Source organism: Rhinatrema bivittatum, chromosome 13 (genome assembly GCF_901001135.1).
Source record: "Rhinatrema bivittatum chromosome 13, aRhiBiv1.1, whole genome shotgun sequence".
Taxonomy (NCBI): Eukaryota; Metazoa; Chordata; class Amphibia; order Gymnophiona; family Rhinatrematidae; genus Rhinatrema; species Rhinatrema bivittatum.
This window is the reverse complement of record NC_042627.1, coordinates 39,762,690-39,777,253: the sequence shown is the minus strand read 5'-3', so window position 1 is coordinate 39,777,253 and position 14,564 is coordinate 39,762,690. Positions and strand designations below refer to the sequence as shown.

The following is a 14,564-nucleotide window of genomic DNA, read 5'->3' as shown; positions in this document are numbered from 1 at the left end:
AATTAATTAATTAATTAAAACAACTGAATACAACTGGGATTCTATACAACTTAGGGGGTAACAGAGGGTCAGAGCGAAGACTGGGGGGTGGGGACAGACGAGTTTGCGAGTTAGGTAGGTCACGGTGCATGATTTCCTTCCATGTAAGGTTGGACGAGCGCACGACGTGTCGGAGGACTTCTAGCGACGATTGGAAGACAAGAAGAAAGAGAGTTAATTCAAAGCTCCGTGGCTCCTAACACGTGGAAGAGCTATGCCAGAGGCAATGAGATTGTGTCCGCGTATTTACAGGAAAGGGGTTGGCAAAGGGGAATGGGGATAGATGATTTCTTAGTGGGATTCATGTTAAAAGCAAGAAGGGAAGGGGTGGCAGTGGGAACGGTGGCAGCTCAATTAGCGGGATATGCCTTTTTCCAGAAGATCGAAGGAAGAGGTAATCCGACGGGCAGTTTTCGCTTACGGAGAGTGTTGAGAGGATGGAAGAGAGGTGTGAGGGAGTTCACAGATAAAAGGTTGACAATCAGATATGCAAATTTAAGGGAATTGTCGTTGCGTTTAGCTCAAGTGTGTTGGTCGGAATTTGAAGTTGCGTTGTTTCGGGTGGCTTTCTCGAGGGCCTTCTTTGGGGCGATGCGGGTTAGTGAGTTAATAGTCAAATCACAGTTTAATGTGGAGGGACAAGGGATGGATAGGAGTTGTGTTAGAGTGGGGCAGGACAGTATCACCTTACTGATTTGAAAGTCTAAAACAGATCAAACGGGAAAAGGGGCATATATACGATTAGGAAAAGCGGAGGATTGGGTAGTTTGCCCCGTTAGAACAGCCAGATTTTATTTACAGGTGCGTCCAAGCCAGTTGGGCCCTTTCTTGGTGCACGAAGATGGTTCAGAGCTCATGCAAAACCAGTTTTCAAGAGTACTTAAGTACGTAGCGCAGAAAGCGGGAGGAGATCATAGACGTTACAGTTTCCCATTCGTTTAGGATCGGTGTAGCTAAGTCGTCGGCGGAAGCCGAGGTGGCAGACGAGGAGATTGAAAGGATAGGAAGGTGGAAGCTGAAGGCATTTAAGGGTTACATTCGGCGACGGAGCATGAGCACATAGGGAGCATAAAGGAGTATATAAAAAAAAAAAAGGGGGGGGGGAATACAGGGGGTAATATCAGTTAACTATTGTCTTCTTACTTTCAGAGAGCAGGGGACACACATACAAAAAGGGATGCGCCTGGATCGTGGGCCATTCCTACATTCATAGAACACAACGGCGGGCCTTAAAACGTCCATGCGGCGAACATCTGGACCTGGACCGGAAGGGATGGACTTTGGCGTGGTTCAGTCAGAGAGGAATGCGATGGGATGATCTAAGAGCTTTCTTGCAAGAATGCATTGAAATGTGGGGGGCACCGAATATCTTAGTGGTACATCTTGGGGGCAACGATATTGGGTCAAGGACATGCCGAGCTTTGTTAACGTGTATTAAAAAAGATCTGGCGCAGTTAATGAGCAGGTGGCCACAGATGCGAATTGGGTGGTCGGACATAATTATGCATTTAAGAAACAAGGAGGAAGCGATATGGAATATGGGGGTGAAGAAACTGAATAGGCAAATGGGAAAATGGATGGGTTGGGAAGGGGGGTTTTGGATAAGGCATCAGTGGTCATGGCAGTGCGAGGCAGGTCTCTTTAGGGGTGACGGTGTACACTTGTCAGAGGTCGGCATGGACCTGTTTAATAACATGTTGCAAGAAGGGCTAGAAAAGGAAATTGCAAGATGGTGGAAGTTAGATTAGGGAGTGAAGGGCAGGCCGCAGTGGGGGGAAACATACCGACTAAGGTCGGTAGTTTTGTGGCGGTAAACCCGAGCCCAGGAGGACAGCAGGAGGACAGCAGAAGAGGGCAGCAGGAGGACAGCAGAAGAGGGAAAGCGGAGCGAGGGAAAGGAGGCAAGCAGCTTGTTGTCCCACCAGCCCTCCCTGCCTGCCAAGTTTGTTGGTGTTATATTTGCAAATGGTTGTGAATGTCGCAGTATGGTGGTAAATCCGAGCCCAGTTCATGTTTACTGTTAAAGGGGGTGTGGGGTTAGGGAAAAGGGGGGGTGCCCCGTGTAGCTGGGGGGGCTGCTACACGGGAGGACTGCAGAACAGTGGGGGCCAGGATTCGCGGTCAAGCTTGCTCTTGCTGGAACGAGGCGGAGCAGGCGGGGGAAATAGGGGGAGGGGGCGGCTCCACCACTGGGGTTTAAGGTGGTGGAGGAATGGGGGCACAGATGGAGGGGGGGGAGGATAAAGGGGGATGCATTGGGAGTTTGTTCAATGTTATTGTTAGGGCTCGGGTTATGTTGGTAATAAACTGCAGCCGATTTTAAAAGCCAAACAGTGTTGAGTTTTTATTGGGGTAGATGGGGGTCAGACAATCGCAAAATTGTTTCATCCCTATGTTATAGATAGTTAAGGGGACTAGATAGCACAAGGGAATTAGCACAGGCAGCTGCCTGCTTGTTTACTGATGTCACATTGATGTTAAGCTGCCGGTGCTTTTCCTGTTGTTTGTGTGCCTCCCGATGCAGCCAGACGGTGAGTCACACTCCATATCAGGGAACCTATCACCTGCATCTTTGAATTTTGGATCTGACATTTAATTAAACCGACTTGCATATTGCTTTCCTTGTGTGTTTCAATAATTGAAAGGACCTCACTTATAAGACAAGGTTTGTTGGGTGTTCCAATGTTGTCAGGTGATGGCATTGTTAGTAGCCCTTTTTAGATGGCGCCGGCTGTCCATTGCTCCTACCATGTGACAGAGGCCGGCCAATGGCACCGATAGCCCCTGTCACATGGTAAAGGCAAAGGGCCACCGGTGACATTTTGCTTACTGGCAGCTGACGGCCCGAGAGCAGGAGATCACTCCCGAGACCCCCGATGGACCACCAGGGACTTTAGGCAAGTTTTAGGGGGGGGGGGGTCGGGAGGGTGGGGGATTGTAATTACATCTGAAGGGTTTGGGTGTTTGGGTTTTTTTCGGATTGGGACAGCCGAAAAAAAAATCGGCCCAAACCATGGGAAACAAAATTTCCCCCGGCGGGCTGATAATGAAGGCCGAACCAAAAGGTTAGGTTGAATCACATCTCTAGACAGAGACAAATATGTACCATGTGTTCCTAATTGTTTCTTTGTTTAGCTTTTGCAATGATAATAATAATATAAAGATGTAAACGTACCATATGCGTGTATATACATGCATGTTATAAAATAGCCTGGCCGCGCGTACATTTGCGCTCTATTAATAGATATGCGCATGTGCATGAAAATCCTGCATCTAAAGCCAGAAGAATGCTGAGCTGCATAGAGAGAGGAATATCTAGTAAGAGAAAGGAAGTGATTATCCCCTTGTACAGGGTCTTAGTGAGGCCCCACCTGGAGTACTGTGTTCAGTTCTGGAGACTATATCTCCAAAGGGACAGAGACAGGATGGAGGCAGTCCAGAGAAGGGCGACCAAAAAGGTGGATGGTCTTCATAAAATGACTTATGAGGAGAGATTAAGGAACCTAAATATGTACATGCTGGAGGAGAGGAGCAGAGGAGATATGATACAGACTTTCAGATATTTGAAAGGTTTTAATGATTCTTGGTCAACATCAAACCTTTTACAATGGAAAAAAATCAATAGAACTAGGGGTCACGATTTGAAGCTCCAGAGAGGAAGACTCAGAACCAATGTCAGGAAGTATTTCTTCATGGAGAGGGTGGTGGATACGTGGAATGCCCTTCCGGAGGAAGTGGTGAAGACTAAAACTGTGAAAGATTTCAAAGCGGCGTGGGATAAACACTGTGGATCCATAAAGGCTAGAGGATGGGAATGAAGAGTAGAGCCATGGGGGTGGCTTGCTGGAATGTTAACTACCTGGTGACTACTACCCTTACTCAAAAAAATCCCTTGCATGGTTAATGCAACCCCAACATTGCTCTCTGCTTCAACGGCAAAGGGAAATGTGAAAAAGAGGATTTGCATTCAGATAACAACCAAAAAGGACTGAACTTCACAATCTAGGTAAATACACGTGGGGGTAGCTTGCTTATTGCGGCGGTTACTACCCTAAAACAATTAAGCCTGATACATCACTTTGAATACATATACAGTGCTGCTGTCTGCTTCTATGGCAGGGGGAAAAAAGTAGAAAACAGGATTCACATTCAGGCAACAACCAACAAGGACTGAAGGTCACAATCTGGGTAAACAATCGTGGGGGTAGCTGCTTATTACGACGATTATACCCTAAACCAATTAAGCCTGATACATCACTTTGAAAGCATATACAGCGTTGCTATCTGCTTCAATGGTAGGGGGAAGTGAGGAAAACAGGATTTGCATTCAGACATCATCCAACAAGGCATCGATCTGTGCAGTCTGGGTGAACAAGCATCAGGGTAGCTTACTTGATGTGGCAGTTACAACCCTTAAACATAAGCCTTATGCTCACCTTTGATGCAACTCCAACATTACTCTCTGCATCAATGACGAGATGGCAGGAAATTTGAATCAAACTGTTACCAACAAGAGCCCTGAAGTTGGTGGTTGGTGAAACAGATAAGTACGGGAAAATAAGAGTCGAACCTTGCTGGGCAGACTAGATGGGCCGATTGGTCTTTTTCTGCCATCATTTCTATGTTTCTATGTTACCACATATGTGGGTAAATTTTACAAGGGACACATGCCGACACTCTTAGTTAGGGTTCCCAGTTTACCCAATTAAGGGATAGGATTTCCAAAACCCCTCTAGTGTAATAGCTTCTCTTCCCACTCTTAGCCCCACCCCTTAAAGTCTCACTGATCAACCTAGATTTTTTTGGTTTATGACTTACACGTCATCCATGGCAGTAGTAAAGTTATGCAGCAGGGGACCCCCAGAATGCACCTGTACACATAAGTATTTACAGGGCCAGACCCTGACACACCCACACCCCGCCCCTTTTGGAAACATTTTACTTGCGCACGCAGCGGGAGATACGCGCAGCTTCGGGCCATTTTTAAAATCTGCTTGGCGTGCACTGGCCCGACTTATGTGCATATCTCCCAGTTTTGGCCCTTGCCTGGCTTTTAAAATTCACCTATAAGGGGTTGTTGTTTTTTTTCCATTTATTTTTATAATTAGTAAACACAGGTTTGGGCTTTTCTGTAGGATTTCCTTCGGTATGCAGAAATTTGATGGGGGGAAAGCAGTAATGGTTCTTTACTTACTTTGAGTTTATTTCCTTATTAATTTTCTTTTCTGTATGCTTTTACCACACTTTCATTTTGCAAGTTATGCTTCTGATATTATTGTAAATAAAAATTTAATTTAAAACAAAAGAATCAAAGGTGTTCCATTTCATGGTCTGTTCTCCCCCTTTTCAACAGACAATACTGCAATCAGTGTACCACATTGTGGCATTTGTCTGTTGAAGTTTCTTGACATTCCAGTATGAGCACTGAGAGGAGAGGATCACCTTGCTGGTGGCTGAAAGGAATCAGTAAGTTTTTGCTTGGGACATTGTCTTTTTTAAAAGTATTGGGGCAAAGTTAACTATTTGGGAATATTATTTAGTGTGTTTGTGTGTTTTTGCTTTTAATAGTCAGTAAGGCAGTGAATAAACAAGTTAGATTGTATTTTTAAATAGTCAGTCAATAAGGCAGCTAGTAAGCAGTAGGTAGTGTGTTTATTTTTAAAAGTCTGTAAGGAAGCTAGTAAGCAGAACTGAGTGTTTGTATTTAAAAAAAAGAAAAAACCACAAACCCCCCCCCCAAAAAAAAAAGTAGCCAGAAGCTAGAAATAAGCTAGGAGCAGTGTATACCTAAGTAAAAAGGTTGAAAAGTTCAGTTCAGTTACTCACCTTGGAAAGGTGTTGAGGTAGTGTGATTTGGTTTGAATAGGTACCAACATTTGTTAATCAAGAGAGTAGTGAGTCACTCTGGCTGACTAACTGAAGTTAGACTGTTTGGATTTCCCAACCCTCGCCCACCCACCCCTAGCTCATCCTTTAATTTATAGGCAGGTGCCACTTTCACACAAAAAAAAAAACAACCCAACAACAAAAACTTTGAGAGTTTGATCAAAACCCTGTAGGCCACTACCAGACATATAGCGAATTCACTAATACATTTAAAGGACATTAATTAGACACATTCCTACTCCCATAGCAACCTAAAACTTAACTAGGAACTGATCAAAATTGAGATGAAGGCAGCAGTCCAGCAACAAGAGGGGGGCTTCCCAGTCTTTTGCATCGAGTGTCACATGTATGTTTTTTACCCACCTGTGAGAAGTTGTACATGTGCATGCAATGCAAAGAGCTCCTGGCTCTCAGAGAACTAATCCGATCTCTGGAGGCTAGAGTGGCAGACCTGGAGGAGCTGAGGCAGACAGAAAGGTATATAGATGAGATCTTCAGGGACATAGTAGCCAAGTCCCAACTTCAGACTGGCAGCCCTGGTGCTGCCTTGGAGGAAGAAGATCTCATGATTGGAGAGCATCAACCTGATGTAGCAGGAAAGGATCCTGTAGCAAGGACCTGCTCTCCAGGTGATGCACTGTCCTTTCATACCATGGATATCTCCCCAAGGCCTACTGCCCAGGAGGGAAGGGTTAGGTCGGTGATTCGATTATTAGGAATGTAGACAGCTGGGTGGCTGGTGGGCATGAGGATCTCATGGTAACATGCCTACCTGGTGCAAAGGTGGTGGACCTCACATGTCACCAAGATAGGATTTTAGACAGTGCTGGGGAGGAGCCGGCTGTCGTAGTACATATGGGCACCAACAACCTAGGAAAATGTGGGAGGGAGGTTCTGGAAGGCAAATTTAGGCTCTTAGGTAGACAACTTAAATCCAGAACCTCCAGGGTAGCATTCTCTGAAATGCTCCCTGTTCCACATGCAGGTCACCAGAGGCAGGCAGAGCTCCGGAGTCTCAATGTGTGGATGAGACGATGGTGCAAGGAAGAGGGATTCAGTTATGTTAGGAACCTTTTGGGGAAGGGGGAGTCTCTTCCGAAGGGATGGGCTCCACCTTAGCCAGGGTGGAACCAGAATGCTGGCACTAACCTTTAAAAAGGAGATAGAGCAGCTTTTAAACTAGAACAAAGGGCAAAGCCGACAGTCACTCAGCAGTGCATGGTTCAGAGAGAGGTATCTTCAAAGGATACTAATGATGCATTAGAATTAGGGCATCCCAACAGTGAGGTTCCAATAATAAGAAAAGTAGTCAAGTGCCTGTAACTAAAAACTCACCTGAGCTAATAAATTCTAACATCCCTATCAATTAAAAAGCAGAATGAAAATACAAACAAAAAAAAAACTTTGAAATGTTTGTATGCTAAAGCCAGAAGTCTAAGAAGTAAGATGGGAGAATTAGAATATATAGCAGTGAATGATGACATAGACTTAATTGGCATCTCAGAGACATGGTGGCAGGAGGACAACCAATGGGACAGTGCTATACCTGGGTACAAATTATATTGCAATGACAGAGAGGAGCACCCGGGAGGCGGTGTGGTGCTTTATGTCCGGGATAACATAGAGTCCAACAGGATAAACAACCTGCACAAGACTAAATGCACAACTGAATCTTTATGGGTAGAAATCCCTTGTGTGTCGGGGAAGACTATAGTGATAGGAGTATACTACGGTCCACCTGGTCAAGATGGTGAGACTGACAGTGAAATGCTAAAAGAAATTAGGGAAGCTAACCAAATTGGTAGTGCGGTAATAATGGGAGACTTCAATTACCGCAGAATACATAGGTGCAGGCAAGAATTTAAGTCCTGACAAAGTACTCACAATCGAGTGTATAAGTACTTGTTTTTATTCTTCAATATGGCAACTCCTCTGATTCATACAGGCAGTGGGTTAATGGCGTCCCCCGACACGGTTCCCGTGTTTCGCCGCGGGCTGCATCGGGAGGGCTCGCCAATAGGGATTCAAACAATAGCTGTAAGACATAAGTGTACATCAGGACGGCAAAATAGGACTTATAGCCGAACATTTCGTGTGGACAAAGGTTATAAACATTATAACATACCTGACAGCAAGATGCCTTAGAAGTGACAGGGAGCGCACTACCCTTAAACACTGACAGGTATTTAAAGCTGATTTTAGGCGCCAAATCAGGAGGACAACCCACGTGGGAGCTCACGGCCCCATTCATTGGTTGCCATTCCTGTACTGCAGCGCTGCAGGACTTTTTACTCTGGCAAGGCACGGAAATCCAATTCTTTATGTTCATTGATTGGCTCAACACGTGTGATCCCAATTTACAGTTTAATTTTTGCACACACCGGACCCAGATAGCTTTCTTGGATGTCCTTGTTTCGGTGGACGGTGGCCACTTCTCGACCACCATCCACCGTAAGGAAACTGACAGGAATACCCTTTTGGCCTTTAACAGCTGTCATCCTAGCACACTACGAAGGAACATCCCCACAGGGCAATTTTTCAGGCTTCGCAGACTGTGTACTACCAGGAGCGAGTTTATTAAACAAGCCCAAATCATGTCCTCTCGATTTATATCACGTGGGTATCCGAGGTATATTGTTAAAAGAGCAATGAAGCGTGCTTTACATACGAATCGTGATTTATTATTTTTACCATCATCCCGGGATGATCAGTCAGTCACAAATTGCATTTTGCCTTTTTCGACTCTCAGTCGGCAGATCACTACAATGATCCGTAGACATTGGGATGCTTTATCTTTACACACTCTGTTTCCAGGCCCCCTTAGGTTCACCTTCCGTAGAGGCAAAAATTTACGTGATAAATTGATCCATACTGACATCCCTGTGTCTAGAAATCTGGATAATGTAATTGGCCATTATCCATGTGGCCGATGCATTGCATGTTCTCACACTTCTCCATCCACTAGTTTTAGCCACCCTGTTTCTAAGAGAATTTTTGAGTTACAGTCGTACTCTGATTGTACCACATCTGGAGTCATTTACGTCATCACCTGTCCCTGCCCGCTGATTTACGTTGGGAAAACTTCTCGTATGGTAAAAACTCGAATTATAGAGCATTGCTCAAACATCCGCCATTCGCGAGAAAAAGAACCCCTCGTGGATCACTGGGTAAAAAAATCACACACTCTTTCAGATTTATTTTATAGTGTTCTTGAGGTTTTTCCACGGCCCCCCCGAGGAGGTAACTATGCTGAACAGCTGGGCCGGGTTGAACAACGTTGGATCTTTACTTTAGACTCAGTATCCCCCAAGGGTCTGAACCGAGATATTGAGTGGTTTCTTTTTACTTAAAGTGGTCTTGCTGTGCAGAGTTCTCTATTTGATCGGATGGTTCCCATAAGTCCTGCAGCGCTGCAGTACAGGAATGGCAACCAATGAATGGGGCCGTGAGCTCCCACGTGGGTTGTCCTCCTGATTTGGCGCCTAAAATCAGCTTTAAATACCTGTCAGTGTTTAAGGGTAGTGCGCTCCCTGTCACTTCTAAGGCATCTTGCTGTCAGGTATGTTATAATGTTTATAACCTTTGTCCACACGAAATGTTCGGCTATAAGTCCTATTTTGCCGTCCTGATGTACACTTATGTCTTACAGCTATTGTTTGAATCCCTATTGGCGAGCCCTCCCGATGCAGCCCGCGGCGAAACACGGGAACCGTGTCGGGGGACGCCATTAACCCACTGCCTGTATGAATCATATTGAAGAATAAAAACAAGTACTTATACACTCGATTGTGAGTACTTTGTCAGGACTTAAATTCTTGCCTGCACCTATGTATTCTGCGATTTTGCTATAGTGCAGACTTCAATTACCCCAATATTGACTGGGTAAATGTATCATCGGGACACGCTAGAGAGATAAAGTTCCTGGATGGAATAAATGTTAGCTTTATGGAGCAATTGGTTCAAGAACCAATGAGAGAGGAAGCAATTTTAGATCTAATTCTCAGTGGAGAACAGGATTTGGTGAGAGAGGTAAAGGTGGTAGGGCCGCTTGGCAATAGTGATCATTTATTTATTTATTTATTTAAGGTCTCTTTTATACCGACATCCGTTGACACATCGCATCGGTTTACAAAAAACAAAAACTTTTGGGCGGAGCCCTTACATATAACCAATAGAGTACATTAAACAGGGGGGTGAAAACTAGATATAAATATAAATCAATATGAGTAAACCAACTATATACACAGATAGGAGAGTTCAAAGTACAAAAACAGCAGGCAAATTCTTAGTCTTAAATCGAAGGCATTCATAGTCATAGCTCGAGGAGTATATATTATAGAGGAATTCTCTAATGGGGGAAATTCTAAGTGGTGGGGGGGGATATGGAGTAGGCTTGCTGGAAAAGCCAGGTTTTAATATGATCAAATTTGATTTAATGACTGGAAGGGGGACAGTAAGCAAATCCACGGCTCTCGTGCTAAACTTTGAAAAGGGAAACTTTGATAAAATGAGAAAAATAGGTTAGAAAAAAACTGAAAGGAGCAGCTACAAAAGTAAAAAGTGTGCAAGAGGCATGGTCATTGTTAAAAAATACCATCCTAGAAGCACAATCCAGATGTATTCCACACATTAAGAAAGGTGGAAAGAAGGCAAAATGATTACAGGCATGGTTAAAAGGGGAGGTGAAAGAAGCTATTTTAGCCAAAAGATCTTCATTCAAAAATTGGAAGACGGATCCCACAGAAGAAAATAGGATAATGCATAAATGTTGGCAAGTTAAATATAAGACATTGATAAGAAAGGCTAAGAGAGAATTTGAAAAGAAGTTGGCCGTAGAGCAAAAATTCACAGTAAAAACTTTTAAAAATATATCCGAAGCAGAAAACCTGTGAGGGAGTCAGTTGAACATTTAGATGATCGAGGGGTTAAAGGGGCACTTAGAGAAGATAAGGCCATTGCAGAAAGATTAAATGATTTCTTTTCTTCAGTGTTTACTGAAGAGGATGTTGGAGAGGTACCCGTACTGGAGAAGGTTTTCATGGGTAATGATTCAGATGGACTGAACCAAATCACAGTGAACCTAGAAGATGTGGTAGACCTGATTGACAAATGTAAGACAAACCTGGACCGGATGGTATACCCCAGAGTTCTGAAGAAACTAAAAAATGAAATTTCTGACCTATTAGTAAAAATTTGTAACCTGTCATTAAAATCATCCATTGTACCTGAAGACTGGAGGATAGCTAATGTAACTCCCATATTTAAAAAGGGCTCCAGTGGTGATCCGGGAAACTACAGACCGGTTAGCCTGACTTCAGTGCCAGGAAAAATAGTGCCAGTGCCAGAAAAAATAGTGGAAAGTATTCTAAACATCAAAATCACAGAACATATAGAAAGACATGGTTTAATGGAACAAAGTCAGCATGGCTTTACCCAAGGCAAGTCTTGCCTCACAAAGTGCTTCACTTTTTTGAAGGAATTAATAAACATGTGGATAAAGGTGAACCTGTAGATGTAGTGTACTTGGATTTTCAGAAGGCATTTGACAAAGTTCCTCATGAGAGGCTTCTAGGAAAAATAAAAAGTCATGGGATAGGTGGCAATGTCCTTTCGTGGATTACAAACTGGCTAAAAGACAGGAAACAGAGAGTAGGATTAAATGGACAATTTTCTCAGTGGAAGGGTGTGGGCAGTGGAGTGCCTCAAGGATCTGTATTGGGACCCTTACTTTTCAATATATTTATAAATGATCTGGAAAGAAATACAAGTGAGGTAATCAAATTTGCAGATGATACAAAATTGTTCAGAGTAGTTAAATCACAAGCAGATTGTGATAAATTGCAGGAAGACCTTGTGAGGCTGGAAAATTGCGCATCAAAATGGCAAATGAAATTTAATGTGGACAAGTGCAAGGTGATGCATATAGGGAAAAATAACCCATGCTATAGTTACACAATGTTAAGTTCCATATTAGGTGCTACTACCCAAGAAAGAGATCTAGGCATCATAGTGATAACACATTGAAATCATCGGTTCAGTGTGCTGCGGTAGTCAAAAAAGCAAACAGAATGTTGGGAATTATTAGAAAGGGAATGGTGAATAAAACGGAAAATGTCATAATGCCTCTGCATCGCTCCATGGTGAGACCGCACCTTGAATACTGTGTACAATTCTGGTCGCCGCATTTCAAAAAAGATATAATTGCGATGGAGAAGGTACAGAGAAGGGTGACCAAAATGATAAAGGGAATGGTACAGCTCCCCTATGAGGAAAGACTAAAGAGGTTAGGACTTTTCAGCTTGGAGAAGAGACGGCTGAGGGGGGATATGATAGAGGTCTAGAACGGGTAGATGTGAATCGGTATTTTACTCTTTCGGATAATGGAAAGTCTAGGGGGCACTCCATGAAGGTAGCATGTGGCACATTTAAAACTAATCGGAGAAAGTACTTTTTTACTCAACGCACAATTAAACTCTGGAATTTGTTGCCAGAGGATGTGGTTAGTGCAGTTAGTATAGCTGTGTTTAAAAAAGGATTGGATAAGTTCTTGGAGAAGAAGTCCATTACCTGCTCTTAATTAAGTTGACTTAGATAATAACCACTGCTATTACTAGCAACAGTAACATGGAATAGACTTAGTTTTTGGGCACTTGCCCGGATCTTATGGCCTGGATTGGCCACTGTTGGAAACAGGATGCTGGGCTTGATGGACCCTTGTTCTGACCCAGTATGGCTTGTTCCTATGTTCTTATGACTCTACTTACTTGGCAAACACCCCAACACACTCATTAACCACACATGACACCCCCCCCCCCCCCTTTTACTCCCACCCCTGGAATTTATCACCATAATGTTCACTCACACATTTATGTTACCAGGGCATTCACTGAACAGATGAACTCACACTCAGTCACGTTCCTGAATCATATTTATCTGCATCAGCATATTATCAGGTATCATATTTGCACCAACCTGATTTTGTTCAAAATTCCCAATTTTTGTTTTTAAGGCAAAGGTAGAAAATTCAAGGACTGTAGTTAAAAATAAATACAATTTTTTCTACAGATGTAGAATGGATAACAATGCTTTAGAAAATGGGGTTTTGCATGATTGGTTATATCTCTGTTCAAAACAATTAATTCACCTGGAATATGCTTTAACTTTATGCAAGGGTCAACTGTACCAGGAATCTTCCCTTCATAACTATTAGATTCATAAAGAACGTAACTGCAATAGAAAAAAAATCTAAACAGATTTTGAGCCAGGGAACAAACCACATTTTATGGTTATAATTTCTACTTTATGATTTTTTATTTTTTTTTGCAGTTTTATAAAGTATATTCTATATTTTGTTTTTGGTTTTGCTGGTTTTCATGTCATGCCTCAAAAGTAAAGGAAAAGCAGAGCAGACAAAAAATAAGAAGCACATGTTCTGACTCGCAGGGCTCATGGCAAAATTCTGAAGAAAAGATGCAAAAGTTTCAACAGGGCTTCCTAATGTGTTGAAGTAAATTCATGTTGTTTTCACAAAGTTTATGGCACTAGTCACGGTATCTACTCATCACTGACAAGGCTGGATCATTCTTACAACAGTAGAGCTCTACGTGGGATATCTCTACGTGGGATATCTCTACGTGGGATATCTTTCATCTGATTAGTAAGAACAAAGTTTCTCATGCATGCACCTCGATTTCGCTACAACCCCATCTGGAGCTGTAACCAAATGAATGATAAAAGGAACCACATGGTTAGATTCGGCCCATGGAAATTAAGTTGACATCTTGGCTCCTTGCTACATACTGGGTTTTCCAGAAATTATTAAGACACCAGTTTCCTTCACAGATGTTTTAACAGAATTCTAGAAACTAATGTACTTCCTTGACCTTCTAGGAATGCACTGTCAAGATCTCCATGTGTCATAGCAGCAGGAGTTTTTAAGTATTGTTTTTGTTGGAGTGAGAAATTCCGACCTCTGGAGTGAAAGTCAAAACCAGAAAACATTATACTGAAATCTGGGCCATCTTTACATATACATCCTGATCTTATTGCCTGACTGCCTGCTTGAGAAGTTGCTGTTCTACACACAATTCAGATCTCTGAATCATGAAAAGGGTTATAATCATACTATGGGTAAATTTATTTATTTATTTATCGAGTTTTATATACCGTCGTTCGGTTTCACCATCACAATGTTTTACAAAGTTTTGATATATAACAGAGTATTCAAAAATTCATATGCTTGTTAACATAGTTATCTTATTCGTTATAAACATAGGGGGTCATTTACCAGACGGATCGCATGCGATACCAAGATGGGGGTGGAGTCTGCCCCGGAAGAGGAGGAGTCAGGGCGTCACCGGGGCCGACTCCACGAAGACGCTGCAGATGACGAAAAGGTAAGGGCCTTTTCGCGTCCTATTTCGCGCCCAATAGTTACACCTTCTATGGTAGCGCTATTGGGTGCGAAACCGGCAGTGATCGCACTGCGGCGGTGCGATTGCTGCCGGCTAGAACAGGACCGCCCCCCCATTTTGGCCCCCCACCCCTCATTACCTAAAGTATCGCAGGCCTGCGATACTTTAGAAAATGAGGCCCATAGTTTGGTTGTAAATTGTACATGTTAAATTAGGTGTTTAGGA

At 43.1% G+C, this 14,564-nt stretch overlaps 1 protein-coding gene across 1 annotated transcript in view; it reads right to left on the bottom strand.

Annotated features, from left to right (window-relative positions):
• THSD4 (thrombospondin type 1 domain containing 4) overlaps positions 1-14,564 on the bottom strand; it is a 1,544,828-nt gene that overhangs the window by 942,603 nt on the left and 587,661 nt on the right.